The following is a 16,347-nucleotide window of genomic DNA, read 5'->3' as shown; positions in this document are numbered from 1 at the left end:
GGAGATAAATGACGGGTTTGTGCGCTCAGATCAAAAGAGCCATTTGAAATGCATTTACAGTCATCTTTTGATTCACAACAAGCCTTCAAATCAGTCAAGATTAGGCCTTGACACGTAACACGGCATGTTGAAAGGGTCGTTAAAAAAAAGGCTCATTACCTGTAAATATAACCCCCCTACCCCTCCCTCCAACGCCGCAAAAAGTACACCCAAGAAGTTCAAGGGCGGCCCACTGGCTCTCAACATGTGTCTGCTAGCTTGTTTATTAGCGTCCGGAGAAAGCCAGACGCATCGATCAAACTCGATGGAGCCAATATCTCTTGAATATTATCCCTGCGTGCTCTTTGCTAAAGACACAGGGTCACTGATATCCAAACTCCAGCTGCAGCGAGGAGGCTTCTCATTGTTTACCGCCGGGTCTCGGTCCGCCGTGAACTTCATCCAAACCTGAACTTTCGGGTTTGCCTTTAATCAAAATGAAATAGGGGAGAATAGGAGGGGGGGGATCAACAGATAATAAAAAAGGATGAAAAGAAGAGAGAGAGGTTGGTGGGAGAAAAAACGAGCAGCACTGAAGGTGAGAATGAGCCTCCCACCAGCCAGGCCGGAGAGCGGCTGTGCACAGAAGAGCAGATGACACAGACGAGTTGAGTCTTTTTATTTACTCAGTATTAGCAGCGAAGGAAAAACTCAAAACCCAACACATAATATATTACAAATTATGTGAAAAACATCTCAAGAATCAAGCAGGTATTGCATCCCAAGTTTGTCATCTTCCAAATCGTTCTGTGGTACTCTCACTAGTACTACTAATACTGCTACTACTACGAGAAGGAGTAAAGTATTTGACATTCAAATTGAAGGAGAACTCTCCTTCTGATATTTTCTTCCAAAATCTTCTCAAACTAGAAAAGTGCAAAGAAAGAAAAAGTTAAGTCTCACTCGATTGTTCGTCCTGGCTCCCTCAAGATCAAGGTGACGGTGAAGATAACATCTTGTGCCTCACCTTAGTGGATTATAACATATCGAGTTTGGAATTAATCTTCAGATGCTCCGGTTCAAAAGGAAATCAAACTTTTTTCGGTGGGTGAAATATTTGAGTCCTTACAGAGACCCAAATTTGGACTACAACTTGGTTTTATTATAGCTTATATATTGCCAGAAATCCCTTTTGCTTTTCCACCTAGGAGGAGTGAGGAGTCAGCAGTCAATAACTATCATGTAGAAAAACAGACAAACAGTTTTCTCCCAAAAATCTCCTTGTGAACGTACCGTCATAAATTAACGCAATTTTTCTCTCTCCTATACTTAGTCATGTGAGATTAGCCATGGACAGACAGGAATTAGACACAAGCACGCACAAGCAAACGCATAATCTCCCCCTCCCCCAGGCAGAGGCCCAACCTATTTTATTTTTTTTAATAACCCGTCATTCCAGTTCCTCTTCGTAGCACCGTCACCCAATTATACAACAGTACTAAAACAAGGCTGCAGTCCCAGAACTCTGACTTTCAAACAAGTTATGCAAATGGTGGATATTGTGCAAGTCTTGTTCTCTCTGTGCCATGAGAACGCTGGACAGAAACAAAAGAGACCAGTCAGGTGCCTAAGTGCCGCACGGTGTGGGGTTTGAACGCAGGACGAGTGGGTTCAGTGTTTTCGAAGGAGTGCACAGAGATGGAGGAGAGAAAGTGTCAATGTTTGCAAGAGCTGGAGACCCTTTCAGGGGCCAGCTGTTACGTGCTCGGTTAACAAGCAAATTCAGAGAAGACGGCGTCAAGCCCTTCTCTGCTCTGTGTATCCATTTCTCTCTGTGCCTGTGCGTGTCTCTCCATCTCCCTTTAAGATCAGACATGCAACTTTATCTCCCTCGCAGTTGCCAATACAAGACCGCGGGAAATGTCTTCATCCGTCTTCTCCCCGTCTCCTCGCCTCCGTCCGCCCCTGAGCTCCAGCTTGCCCGAACAGCTTGACAGGTATCGTTGAAATACATTTCGTTCCACCAGCAGAACTCCCATTTGGAGGATTTCCCGGACCGATTAATCCCCGGCAAATTTGTCCAAAATTCACGGGTAATGGGAGCTTCCGCTCAAATCTTGTCACGTCACACGGGGAGATTCATAATAAGGTTATTGCACATCTTATAGGAACAAATTTGTTTGCCTTCGCTGAGAGTAAATACAACAAGAAGGGACGTATCTGCAGGTGAGGGAGGAGAAAGACGGTGTAGACCAAAAGTCACGAAATGCTGCTTTTCATGACCGTACATGTGACCCGAGCAGGTACAGAGAGACGGTAACAAGACCGTGAGAAGTGAAACTGTATCACTGTTCGAAGTGTGTGCGTGTGTGAGTGTAGGTGTGTGTGTGTACACCTAAGGCAGGAGAAGAGAGATTCCTCTGGTGGGGAGGGGGAATTCATTTGAGACCGGGCTCTCAGTAAATGAGAAAAAAACAAACAAAAACATATTACGACAGACTGACCTCGGAGCAATAAAGTGCGGAGGCGCACGGAAAAAAAAAAAAAAAAAAGGTACGAGGACTCACTGAGTGTTTGTAGCAGTTTAACGAGCCTGGAGTCTAAATGACACTCAAAACAAACAAAAAGCTCATTTAGGTAAAATGGTGAAAATGGAAAGTACTCTGAGCTTAAGTGACCCGGTAATGAGGTCATTGCCTGGTCTTACTAAAGTAAATGTTACCAGACTGAAGCAGCAGGCCTGTGCAGTCATCGCCATTACATTATTTCCTGCCAAAGCCAAATTCCACTTTACCAGCTGGGACATTAAAATTCTCGAGGAAAAGTCCATTTTAACAAAGCCAGTAACGTTTAAATAGCAGGTTTAGATTTTGTTAACAGTCATTGTATTTGTTTTTTTTTAATTTATAGACGTTGCTTTTTCTCTCCCTTCACCGCCTTAATAAAGAGACAATGAGCAATTGAGATGAGATGAGTTTTACATGGTTTGTTTGACGCGGTATCACTGTAGCGGCCATTTTACGTGTCAACGTGTGGAAGGAAAGTGAAACGAGGCGAGTGGTCTGCGCTGTCAGCCCTGTTAGGGGTTCCTCACTCGGTGCTTTGACAATACACACATTTTAAGATCAGCTGCAGTGTTTACAACGTGCACCGTCTTAGTTTGGCGTATTAGTAAGCTAACGTAACTAATTGGTGACACAAAGCACAGCTGAGGCTAACCTCTCGATCGTGTTTGTGGTTTTGGAGTCTTTGGGAGACATTACCCTGCAAATATCAAGCAACAATACATATCTTGCTGTGTGGTTAATTGTACACCCGGCGTCCTGCTGGCCAATGTGTGGGCGTTGCACGACGGCATGCTGCTGGACCAGCTCAACGCCGGCTTCAGTTTCCAACCGTGGAACCGCAACATCGAGAAATTGTGGAATAAATGACTCGCATTAATCATTCAAAAAGTAAACCCAGTACTTTGATGAGCAGCAGAAGAGACGTGGTACTCTGTCAGACGTACCTTTAAACTCTACTCCAAATCCTCCCACCCTGTTGCTTCCATTGTACAGAGATAGAAAACGGGACATTGTTGCTTATCACTCAGGCAGCTCTACTGTTTGGAGGGATTTACTGGCCATCCAGCTGCTAGCTTAGCCTCGGTGTCTGCACACAGCTCTCCAGAAGTCACTCCTTCCAGCTCGAAACAAAACTAGGTGACTCCTGAATGTAGTCTTACCTGAGGGGTTAACATGTGGACGGACTCTAAACTAAGTGATTTGACTAAACGTAGGCTGGGCCATCTCCATCTTTCTAGTAAAAGGGAGGAACAGATCCCAGAGTTCTGGAGCAAAAGTAAATTCAGGCCTTGGTCGGGCGCCAGGTGAAACATCACCCCCGCCGTGTCTCGCAGTAAGCAAACTAAAAGTAAACTTCCGTGTATTTCGGGCACGTCGGAGGTTTTGCCACCTAATGGTTGAGCAGGTACAACCTGACCTACATGCGGTAAATAGAGCGGTTCTGTGCGAGAGCAATTAATCAAAGTGAGGCCTAACAAAGTGGTGCTGTCGCGGGTACTTAGATAAAGGAAGGCACACGCAATAATGATGGGCGCTGTGTGCATCATGCCAGCCGCGTAATCCCTCCGAGGATTCTCTTGTGCTTGTGAGCGAGAGGTGGGAGGGCGTTCACCTCTCAGCATGCATTACAGCTCAGCGGTGGCAACGCTTCATCTCCACCCGTCTGCTTTTCCTGTCCGCTTCGATGCGGTACCCCACAAACCAGTCCATCCGTCCATATATCCGTCACCCGGCTGCTTTCATTTCCCCCACGAGGAAAAGTGCACTTTGGCTCCGTCGTGGGCTGCTTTGTTGTGCCATTGTTTCACTGTTTGCTGTTTCTTTTTCTTTTTCAGAGGCTCAATATGCAATGAAGCACTTGCACAAGGCGTTGTCGCAGCGCGTGAGTTTTATCCGAAGCGAACGCGCGGGCGGGCGGGCGCGTGAAAAATGGATGCCAATTGGAAATGCACGAGTGCCGTCGCGTGCGAGTCGCCGGAGAGCGGGAGGCCCCGAATGTTGATCTAACCTCGTGCCCCAGCTGTTTCCCCTCCGCATTCAGAGAGACTTTAATATTGAGGGACTCCGAGCTGTCAAAACACATCAGGGCGATAACGCATATTGCGGTACAATGTGCTCGCTCGCTCGGTGAGGCCCATTTTTTCCATGTTGAGGGATGTGTTGGTGGTTATGTCTCTCGCTCTGGACGGATGGGTGGAAAGATCAGAGGCCTGTTCCTATCTGACGGAACACTGTTTTTGACTCGTTTCTCTTCTGTTTTCCTCTTCCCCCTCTTCCTACTCTTCCTATTAATCATATACGAGTTTTCACTCGGAGACTGCGAGACATTTTTCGCAATCCTTGCATTCCTCTTCCTCGTCAAAACCTGGTGACGACACTTCACTTCGAATGCCGACAGTTTGGTCGGAAATTCAGTTGTGTTATTCAAACAGCTCCGAACGTAGCCTTAAGCTGCTAGCTGACTCAAGTGACATCACTTGAGTCAAGATATTAGGCCTCAAAAGGCGTCATACTTCCCGAGTGCTCCATAAAACTCTCTTTATATGTATATAACTCATGAAAAGTGTTGAAATTACAACTGAGCAGTAGGGTGGAAAACTGTATCAGATCCTGAGTCAGTTCTTTCTATTTTGAACCGTCGCTCGGTAGCCGGCAGCTCCAGAGTACACTGACAAATGAGGCGAGTCGGACAGTCAGCATAAAAAAAAATACTCAAAAGGTTCCAGCCCACTGCCGCAGTTCCCCGATTTACTCCCATTAACCTCCCTCCCTCCCTCTTTCCCTCCCTCTCGTCCTCGGCGGCTCGTGGCAGTCTTCGACCTCCATGACTTCAGCCTCCTGCTTTCCAAAAAACATGTTCTCATTTTCTGATCCCCGATGCCTGGAACCACAAGTTGTGAAACTGCTACGTTTCCTTTTGGAGCTTGTGACTTACTTACTCTACTTCAATGAGCACAACTGTTCCATTGAGAAAATGATGTGCTTATCAAGACTTTTTATTTTATTTTGAGAAAGTAATCTCCAACCGGAAGGAATGAGCTCAGATACATCTTAATCTGCAGTCGTTAATGTACTGGAAATACACATCGTTGGTGCAAGAACATTACATTAAACATGAATCGGCCTTTTCTATTTAACCATATTTAATACTAAACACTTTTTCTATCCCTATAATACAAAAATAAATTCCTTTCACTAAAGCGAATGCACAGTTAGCTTCTTCTCTTATCTGTCTACTTATTCACCCCCCCACTGACATAGAAATAGCAGAGCTATTCAAAAGCCGGTTCAACTCAGTAGTAGCCGATAAGAACTGTTATTGCCCTTAAATTGTATAATGATTATGAAAGAGAAGTGCTTATAACTATAAAGCAAGGAGCTCTAACTGATCTCTAACAGGCGAGTTGAGCAGCTTGACTTCAATTATGAATTAGGCTGAATTCATCTGGGCTTTGAGAAACCTGTTCCTTCGGACTCCAACGCTTTTACCAGACATGTTGATAATGGAAGATTCTGCAAATCCTTTTAAAAGCTTTTTAGCTAACGGTTGTCAAAACCAATGCCATGAGAGCCGTGAGAGTCAACCACAATTTTTTACGCTGTGGTCCGCGAAAGAAAAACTACGAGTTAAAAAAAGCTTTAAAGCTCAGTAGACCGGATCATCCGCTCCATAGCTTTTAGAAAAAAGATTATAGCTGCTTTAAGGTTATAGGTAAGTACAGTAAAACACCGGGGTAAGTCACTTCAGGGGTGGTTAGCCAACTTTGAATGATGTTTTTCAAACAGTAAGCGCCAATTCCTGCAGAGCATGCCTTCCTGAATACTGAATGTTGGCATTGGATGAAAATGAAGACATGCTGAAGCCTCCGATAAGGAGGCCTAAGATACTTTTTCAATTGACGTAACACAGTGTAACTCTTATCAGTGAAGTGCATCGACGAGAGTCACTGCAATGTGACAGCTGCATGGATCCGGGGGATGTGTTCTGTAAAGTTGGGCTGAACTGAAGTTGCAGCTACTTCCAGACCTTTCTGAAAACGTCATCCCATCTTTCGCCACCCACCCGATCCCGTGTGTCCGCCTGCCGCGTGCGCGTGCCCGTCCGTGTGAGTGTCGCCGTGCGTCTGCGAGCTCTGTCTTGGTCGGCGCCCAGGTCCCAGCTGTCGCAGTGGAGCAAATTTGCGCCAAGCCGGATGCCCACGGGGTCCAGTGGAGCCAGAGGCTGCCAGCTGGCCCACCGCTCTCTGACACACACACACACACACACACACACACACACACAATCCCCTATATCTCACAGCCAAAAACTCCTCCATTGACCTCTCGAACACGCCCCTCCCCGCCCGCCCCACCTCAACACACACATTTACACACACTCAGGGTCGGGCACCCGCCCAAGTGTTGGCATGTCGGAGCTGTAGAGGCGACAGGAGTGTCAACAACATCACCGTGCTGCGACATAATCCTCCTCGTCCTCCACGAGCACGGCGGAGCAGATACACCGCCTCAATCAATAAATCAGTACAATCGCTCAACGTCTGAAGGAAAAGAAAAAAAGCGCCAGAGGCGTTCGAGTAATTGCCGCCGGGACAGAAATGATGTCCTCTTTAATTTTCGGTGGATTATTTCACGCAAGATGCACAATGGCGGAGATTAAGAGGCCGATTTGGAGATATATGTGAGGAAGGTAGCGTTCGAGAGCGAATGTAGGCCAGCGAGGCGACGGAGACGTTTCAGCTGTGGCTGAGGGAGAAGCGCCGAGAGTGACTTTTGTCCCTGGCATTGTTGTTGATCCACTGTTTGGTTGCCATAGATCTTGAACTGCCCATTCATATTGAAACGGTTGTTGTTCAGCGTTATGTCAGCCCACGCATTATGCAAATCTCCCCCCCGAGCCAATCGGCTGCAAAGCGCTGCAGTGCCGAGTCCTGAAGGAGCAGAATCATTGTGCTAAGAAAACCTGAGGGGTCTCGCCGTGTCTGGTGTGTTGACACACACAAGCATCTGAACCGATGCTTGTTTGTTACACTGACACACACACACACACACACACACTATTCCACATACCTCGTGCACAAATGATCTTAAGTATGCACACATGATGGGGAGACAGATGTTCCTTCCTCACCCGCACACCTGCCCAGGACTGACGCGAGCAAAATCGGTCGTCCAGGTTTTTGTCCAACGTCGTCTTGTTCGTGTGACCGTCATCCGTCATTGCCTCGCAAAACATACACATTCTGATGGTTTTAATAGGGGGAAACGTCACAGCGAAACTTTCCCCCCTGAATGAGAAAAACATGTGCGCGTCGGAAATGGAACGAATGCCTGATGAGTAATCATAACCGTAATTGCATAACACCGTTTGGAAACGATTTTTCGAAGAATTGTAAAGCTGTTCTCAGAAGGTCTGGTTAACCAGAGCCCACATACAAGGTTGCACAACAAGGTGGGAGGAGGAAGAGCGCTTCTGTTTGTTCCAAACACCGTCCATTACCTCCAGCTGTCGGGAATTTTGGCAAACAATCGTATTGTGAAATGGTCCGATTTCTCTCCGAAAATAGAACGCAATTGTACTACAGAGAACGGGAGGGGGGAGGGTTGAGGGCACCGGATTAAACATTTCTTACACGTATTGGTTCGCTCGGGGTTGGAGGTTGCTGACCATGCGTGCCCTCTTTTTCCATCGATCATCAACCCGTAAGACAAACAGGACCCTGTGACCGACAAACTGCCCTCACTGACACGTCTGGGGACGGAGCGACTCAGGACACCGGTGTTAATCATTCGCCAGAGGAGGGGAAACGCCGTCCAGGTGGGTGGGGAGGTTGAAAAAAAAGCCTCGGATTGAGTATTGACTTGTACGCACAGCAACGCATGTTAAACTAAACTCCTTACACCGCCGCATGTCCTACTGTGCCAGTTCCGCGCAACCAAGTGAAAACAAGCCGTGGCAATTTCTCACCAAAGGCAGCGGGTTACATCATTTCTTCTGTTCTTTGTTTTTGTTCTTTTTCCACCCCGCCCCTTCCTCGCTATCGTTCCGCGGCGAAGCCGTGGAGCCAGACACCCTCAAACCTGACAGATCAAGGGCCCAGCGGTGTGAAATGTGTCGGCCATTTTGGCTCCGCCGGAGCTGGCGGCACGCAGAGCGACTGCTCATTAGAAGGCGAGTGTGTGACAGAGCCTCTCTCTCTCTCTCTCTCTCTCTCTCTCCGCCAGACGGGGTTCGGCTTCCTCACCCAAAAACGGAGTGTATGGGAGGGAGGGGGAGGCCAGGGAGCAGTGGAGGCAGATGGCGGGCGAGAGAAAGAAAGGAAGAGGAGGAAGAGGAAGGCTGGAGGGAGAGTGGAAGTGAAACAAGGGGTGAGATAGCGGAGAGAAAGAGAGAGAGAGAGAGAGAAAGGGCAGGGGGGCTCGAGAGAGAGGAAATGTGCCGGCGGATATCATTAAGGTCGGGCACAGCGCTGTTTAACGAGCGAGCTCCCAGCACCCCTTCATCCTCAGCGGCGCCTGCTCGCAGGAGGCCCCCAGGTTCTGCCCCCCCCTCCGCCTCCTCCCACCCGAGGAGGGGCTCACCGCCCAACTTAGGGTGGAGATATATTTTCTCCCACTACCTGTGGAGCAACTAGAACATTTGCACAGACACACGCACGGGCGTCAGAGAAGAAAGTACAGAAGAACGAAAGCAGAAGGCATTCGCTCACACAGCCTCAGGGATGAAAGGTTTACCGCATGCGCTCTCGCTCTCTTGATTTTTTTCCGGCTCCTTCTCGCCAGTCAGAGATATAATTGACTCTGCCTGACACATAAACAGGGTGGTAATAACCCCGGCTTCCCCTTGACGTCGAGCGGCGGAGATCACAGCCGTGGCGAGGTGCCGGGAGAGGAACAGTCAGCGGGGCGGCGGGTTTGGTTCGTCTGCCGGGTCGCAGCATCGCCGCCGCCGTCGCCTGCTGGGGGCGGCGACCAGAAGACGTTCGACCCCGTGGACTTCCAGGAGGAGGCCTTTTTCGAATTGAAATACACAAGTTAAAAGGAGAGGAGACGGATTAGAATCGCGAGGCGGAGAGGTTACGTGATTGTTTCACAAGCGAGAGGGCCAAAAAAAAAAAAAAAAAAAAATCCCCTCTAAAAACAGCAGGGAATTATTGAAGGAATAATAGCTGTTAGGATGAATAAAAAGCCACGTCAGTTCTCGACTAGGCGCCACAGGAAAGACAAACACATCGCTAGCTCTACAAAAATGTGACACCTACTTTAATTGGTTGCTCTCGTTCTCCCTCTCTCTCTCCCTGTTAAGCGGTTTCCTATCTGCCGTCGCGGTGAAATCAAGACAGCGTGTGCTATCATAGAATATGAAGGAAGACTGTTCAGATTTATTTCTAGTTTCCAACAAAGAAATGATCCGACGACTAAGTAGTGCGCTTTTCTGTGATATTCCACTTGAAAGCGATTAAAAACACGTCAGTGAGCCACACCTCGCACTGCCTGACATGTTGCATGTCTGTTTATTTTAAATGATGAATTATTTCGTCCTGTCTGGTGAAAAGCTACAGCGGCTAGCTGGCTGGGAAGTGGCTTTAAAAAAAAGAAGAGAAAATATACATGGAACTATAAATCTGTTATGGCAGATTTAGATGTTTGTAAGAATTGTTGGATTTGGTGCTGAATTCCTAAAAAAGGATAAAAACAAATTGATATGTTTTTGTTTGGTTTTAATTTTTTTTATCAACTGGCAGCAGAAAAAGAACAATTAATCTGTCTTGAAGCACTTTTAAACTAAGTTTATTTTGTAATTTGAAGCAAAATGAAATAAAAAAGAACACTTGGTTATGCGTAGAGAATGAAAGCTTCGTAAAATATCATGGTTAGGCTTGAAGAAAAATGACGTTTGTCACATTTAAGTGACAGATGTACAGTAATTAGATGTAAGTTGACCTTTAGTTTCACACTGGACATGAACAATGATCTGCTGCATGAGTGTTTTCTTTCAATAGTAACAAACAGGGACTTGATTCATTTATTTACAACTATTTTACAACTTCAAACCTGAATTAATTTTTCCAGCAATATTCAATATTCAAGTCACTCACTGCTGTTTCGTGCTCTGCAGGAAGCAAACAGTATATTAGATCAGAAAGACACCGAACGGCTTCTTGGAGACGAGGGAAACTGCTGACTCGGTACATGAATACGTGCGGGTCTTCAAAGTAAACTTCCATCGGGGATTGACTCAGTTGTGAAAGTTTTTAGCTTTTAGGTTTAGGCCACAAAGTGACTTAGGAAAAGGTTGTGGTTTCGGTTCAAATGAGTCAAGATGTAAATCCCATCAGTAGCTTTCGCCTGCGACAATTTGGCTGATCTTTCAAGCCGGATGTTGTGAGGTCATCGGACGGGATGGAGGAAGCTGGTGAGACGGCTCGTGAACCCGGCTGGTGGAGCTGCGGGTCGTCCTGTGATAAAGTGGTTAACTCCTCCTTCATGTATTTACCGTATAGACGGACATTCACTGAAGAATCTGCCAGCGGTTATCGGGTCAACGTTTCAAAAGTTGAACTAAGCGTTGCTCTCGCGCCCCTTTGAGGCAGGAGCATTACTTTAGAAGAAAGTCCAACTGAACGTAAACATTTTCAGACCTTATCCCTTTTTTTCTTTTTCGGACCAATTATTTCTGTCCCCACACTGTGGTTGTCCAATTGAATAGATTTTTACAGCCGTCTGCGTGTGACCCCTTCGCCCTTTAAAAGGTTGCCGCAGTAAATCAGCGCAGCGGATGGCGGGCAGTATCCCCTGCAGTCCGGACGCAGGTCGTGGCAAAGCTGGCAAGATGATAAAAATAAAAATATATATTTAAAAAAAAACCCTCATAAACAGTGGTTGTTGGAGACGAGAGTGATGCCCAAGGCGGCGCAGAGCGGGGACTGTAAGTTCACGACCGACTGGATGTCAGCTGGATCTGAAAGTGAATCAACACACAGCGACGGCTGATAAGACGCCTTAACCACCTCAGCTGGTGGAGAGACTCTCCTGATGCCCACTTATACGTGTGCACACACCCGCGAAGATACGGCGCCCCAACGTAGGGCCCATTGATGCCTCCACTCGCAGATACCGGTACGCACAGAGATAATGATACACACAGAGACACACACACACACACACAAAGAGAGAGAGAGAGAGAGAGAGAGCCCACCGAGATCGGGGGACCATCCTCACCCCGAAAAATAAGCAACATCAATGGCTTTGAAAGGTTTTCACATCAGTCATATTGACAGGAGCAGCGAGCGCAGGATGAAGCGGGAGACAGAGAGAGGAGATGTAGCGGGTGGCGGGGGGCGAGGAGGGAGAGGGATGGAGATGAAAGACAACACAAGGACGAAAAACAAAGATCCAAAACAAAGAAGTCGAATATAAAAGTGGGAAAAATGAAAAGCGGTAGAATAAAACAAAAAAAGGAGTGGGGGCCGAGGGGGTGGAGGGGGGGATAAGAGAGAAGGAGGAGCGGGGCAAAGCGTAGAGGAAGAAAACTGTTTTGACACGAACCACAAGTTGAAAACAACGCGTACAGAGAAATCAAACGAGATGAGAGACGGGGAGAGACGAGGAGAGCGTGAGAAAGAGGGTGTGAGGAACGAGAAACTTTTTCTTTTGTCGCGCCGGCAAAGCTTAAGCACTGAAGGCAGAGCTCCTGCTCCTTCTCTCTTGAACATGAAGGAAGGAAGGATGCGCTAACACACACACACACACACACACACACACACACACACACACGCTGACAAACACTCCCGGTGTGTGGCCAGAGCCCCCTCTATCACACACACAGGAGAGGGAGGCTATATTACACACAAGAAGAAGAAAAAGAAGAAGAAGAAGAAGAAGAGATTAAGCCAATGAATGAAGAACAGGAGGAGGAGGTGAACAAATAAAGATGATGTAGGAGTATCGACGGCGACAGAGAGAAAACATGGTTACAGAAATAGAGAGCGGAGAAAGTGAGAGGCGATAAAACGATATCAGGAGGGAGAAAGACACAAATAAATGAATAGGCGAGAGAGACGGAATGAAGTGATGGATAGAAGTAGAGCAGCAAAAGTGAAAAGAGAGCAAAATGAGAGAGGCGGGAGCAGAGGGGAGGGGAGAGGGGGGGGGGTGAGACATTTTACAGATATATATATAAAAAAATCAAACGGTGGGGATCTCATGCAGGCAAGCGGTAAGCGCGCAGAGTGCTGAGGGTGTGTGTTGCAGGTCTCAGGAGAGGCAGGCCGGGGACCGAGTGCTAGCGATTTTCTGTCATATCTCCCTTTCTCTTCATCCCTCACGCCTGTTATCCTCCTCCTCCTCCTCCTCCACCCTCACCCAACCCCGCAGCACAAGCACTCCAGCGTGTGTGGCATAGGCATTAGCTCCGTTGTGGGATTAAACGGGATACTTTTTGGTGTGATTCCTTTCTGGAAATCAAGGCCTCGTCTCTCACGTTACGGCAAAAAAAACAAACATTTTTTGAGCCAATCAAGTGCATTCACACTGTAAATCATATACAAGTTGTATCTATCGGCCTTAACTTATTGCTATAAATAATTCGTTAAAAGGTGTCCAATGTGGATTTCAGAGCCGGCAGCTTGCAGCTAACGGTGCAGACGGAGATAACGGTGTCTGCAGCGGGCTCAGATTGCTTACGCAATCCCACATCTCAGATGTAGAAATCTGATTCCGCCCCCGCACAGATAGAGACACAGCGACACACCTCTCATTGACGGCTACACCTTCCCATCGAGCAAAGGAAGCAAACAAGATACATTTTCTCAAAATGTTCTCTCCTTTAACATCATTTCACTGAACTTGGAGGTTTATTTGCCTCGGCAGAAGCCATTAAAAAACACAACGGAGGCGACAGCGCGCAAAAAGCTTTGGCTGCCGCCGGCGGGCGTGAGATGAATGTGAAAACTCAACGTTTCATCTTTTTCTCTCTCGGTCGTTCCCCTGCTGGGATCCACCGCGTCTCCTGCAGGAGTCCGGAGGCCCAATACCAGGGATGGGGGAAAAAAATCAATACAGCATAGTATCGCGATATTTTGCGTGCCGATATTGTATCGATACACGGAAGCCAAGTATCGACGTTTCATTGAATCAATTCTGAACGTTTTGGTCCGGGAATAATACAATAAATGTATTTTTTTGTCTACAAAGTTTCGCGATATATATATATAATATATCGTGATACTCAATGTATCGCAGTATCGTGATAATATCGTATCGGGACTTAAGTATCGTGACGATATCGTATCGTAGGACCTCTGGTGATTCCCACGTCACACCTCCCCGAGCCACAACATCTGTCAGGTAACCTTTATTTGCGGTCTTGCATCTGCATGTGTGTGAGTAGATGTACTGTACACACACACACACACACACACACACACACACACACACACACACACACACACACAGCCGGAGCGAGCAGATTGAGAAAGAGAAAGAGATTATGACACGCAGAATAAACAGAGAACACCGTATATACATGAAGATGAATCTGTTTATTATACATACTCATGATGTCAATATCATCATTAATATCCATCATTAGGCACCTTATACAGGATGGAGATAGGTGGGGAGTAGGGACTTGGTCTGCATGCCTGTTGGGTACAAAAAAAAAAAAAAAAAACACAATTCGAAACATGCTGTCGACACGGCAGAGAAGGAGAGAAATAAATAAATCTTCTGTTTGGATTGTGTGTTGAGGAGTCGGCTACATGTTCGCTTTTTACGCGTCTGCATACTTCACGGGGAAACCTGTGAGCGGCTCGGACTGTTTTTCTACTAATTTATTAGGGAATATATAGTGTCACCTGTGTGTGTGTGTGTGTGTACAGGCCAGCGTGTGAAAGCTGTTGCGCAATAGCGTTGCGTGTCCCTTGTGTAATTGTGTACCGGCGTCTGAGCGGGTGCGTGCCAAACCTCTCGTAGGGACTACGGGCTGAGCCAGTTCAGGCAAGCCCTCGGACAACTTGGCACAGCGGCCCGATCTGGTTCTACCTGGATACCGGAGCCAGAAACGAAAGCCGTTGCATGTAGGGAGCGAGAACACACACACACACACACACACACACACACACACACACACACACTGGAGCGACAACAGGGACTGTTTTGACGCATACACCCGGGGTTAAACACACGGCTACATTTTGTGTTTAGCGGCGGGGAGCCCGCGAGCAAATCCCGAAGTCTTTGACCGCCTGCGTGATATTTGTGAAAGATGAATTGCAAAGAAGCTTCTGGAGAATACGTTTGGATACGAGAGCTTTCGATAATCCCGTACAGACACATTGAAATAAAAACACACACACACACACAAAAAAAACAACACAGTCCTTGCTTTACAGGGCCGCACAATCAGAAATATGATGAAATTCAATGCAAGGCGGGTTATATGCTGTGAGATCAAAAAAGAAAAAAGAAAAATAAAAGTGCAGAAGACTTCTCACTGTGTCCGAGCAACACTTGGTTAGAGGGTTTGACGTTCGGGGAGTATTTTCCGTCTTGCTTCCAATTTAAGACGAGACGGTCCACATTACGCTCACGTCTGTCTGCTGAATGGAGGCGCAGTCAGCAGCTAGCTCGCTTAGCTTAGCCTACGATCTGGAAACGGGGACAAAACGAGCCAGCTTCTGTCTAAAAGTATCGAAATGCCTCTTCCACTTTTCGTGAAAAACCTTAAAGTTGGGTTTTTACATTTTTTCCGGTGGGGATTTCCTCCCGAATGGAGCCGGCATCGAGTGGCCGTTCACAGCCACGTCTGAACGTTAGGTCCAGCTCACTGACCATATTAGCTCACTCTTGATTAGAAATCAGATGAGCAGATGTTTTAAAGTAAAATTGTAACTTTTTGTTCCGATATGGTCAGAAACATTTGATCACGAGAGCCTGATATGTCAGGGTTCATCCCCACAAAACACACAACCTCCTAAGAGCCAGTGAAACAGACGAGAAGTTAGTCTCTCCAGCGCCTTTAAAGCTGAGTAATGCTAGCTGTTTCCACCTGTTTCCAGTCTTTATGCTAAGCTAATGATGGATCGCCGGCATACAGACATGAGAGGGGAGTCCAAAATATCAAAGTCCTACACTTTAATGTCAACAAGAGGCTACAGTGAATGTTTTAAAACAATATCATCATCATCATCATCATCATCAATTAATTATATGAATGACAATAGTTACATCACAAAAGCAGGGCTCCTTTGTAACAAATAAAGCTCTCCAACTTTTTTTTATTTTACCAGCGCTAAGCACCCCTCCCAGTTCACATATTGACAGCGCAGACATTACAAAGTTAACGGAGCCTTCAGGCCCCGCCCCCCCGCCCGCCTTCCCCCGGCGGCCTTGACAGGCACGGACACGGCGTCTCCGCTCGACCGTGAAATAGCCACTTGTGTTTTAGCCCGAACAACTCCATTCCTATGTGACTGTCTGCGCACACACACACACACACACACACACACACACGCACGCACCAGCGCTCCTTGAGGCTTTTCAAGTCTCCAAGGAACCGACTGTACGTCCCAAAGAGCTGATCAATAATATTCAATCCTGCTGGCGGGGTCCTGGCCGCATTAAGCTACAGCGGCTATCCAAACAAGGAATGGCCGGACACAGAGGGACTCCTGTCCAAACAGAAACCCATTAAAGCGCAACGGCTCTCTGGGGCACACGCTGACCCTCCATCCTCCCTCCTTTTCCACCGGCAACCGCTATTTTATGCTCCTCCGACTGACGGCGCCCATCCAGGAAGGGG

This window comes from Clinocottus analis, unplaced genomic scaffold (genome assembly GCF_023055335.1).
Source record: "Clinocottus analis isolate CAN_PGR_092001 unplaced genomic scaffold, fCliAna1.0.p SCAF_14, whole genome shotgun sequence".
Taxonomy (NCBI): Eukaryota; Metazoa; Chordata; class Actinopteri; order Perciformes; family Cottidae; genus Clinocottus; species Clinocottus analis.
Note: the sequence above shows the minus strand (reverse complement) of the source record.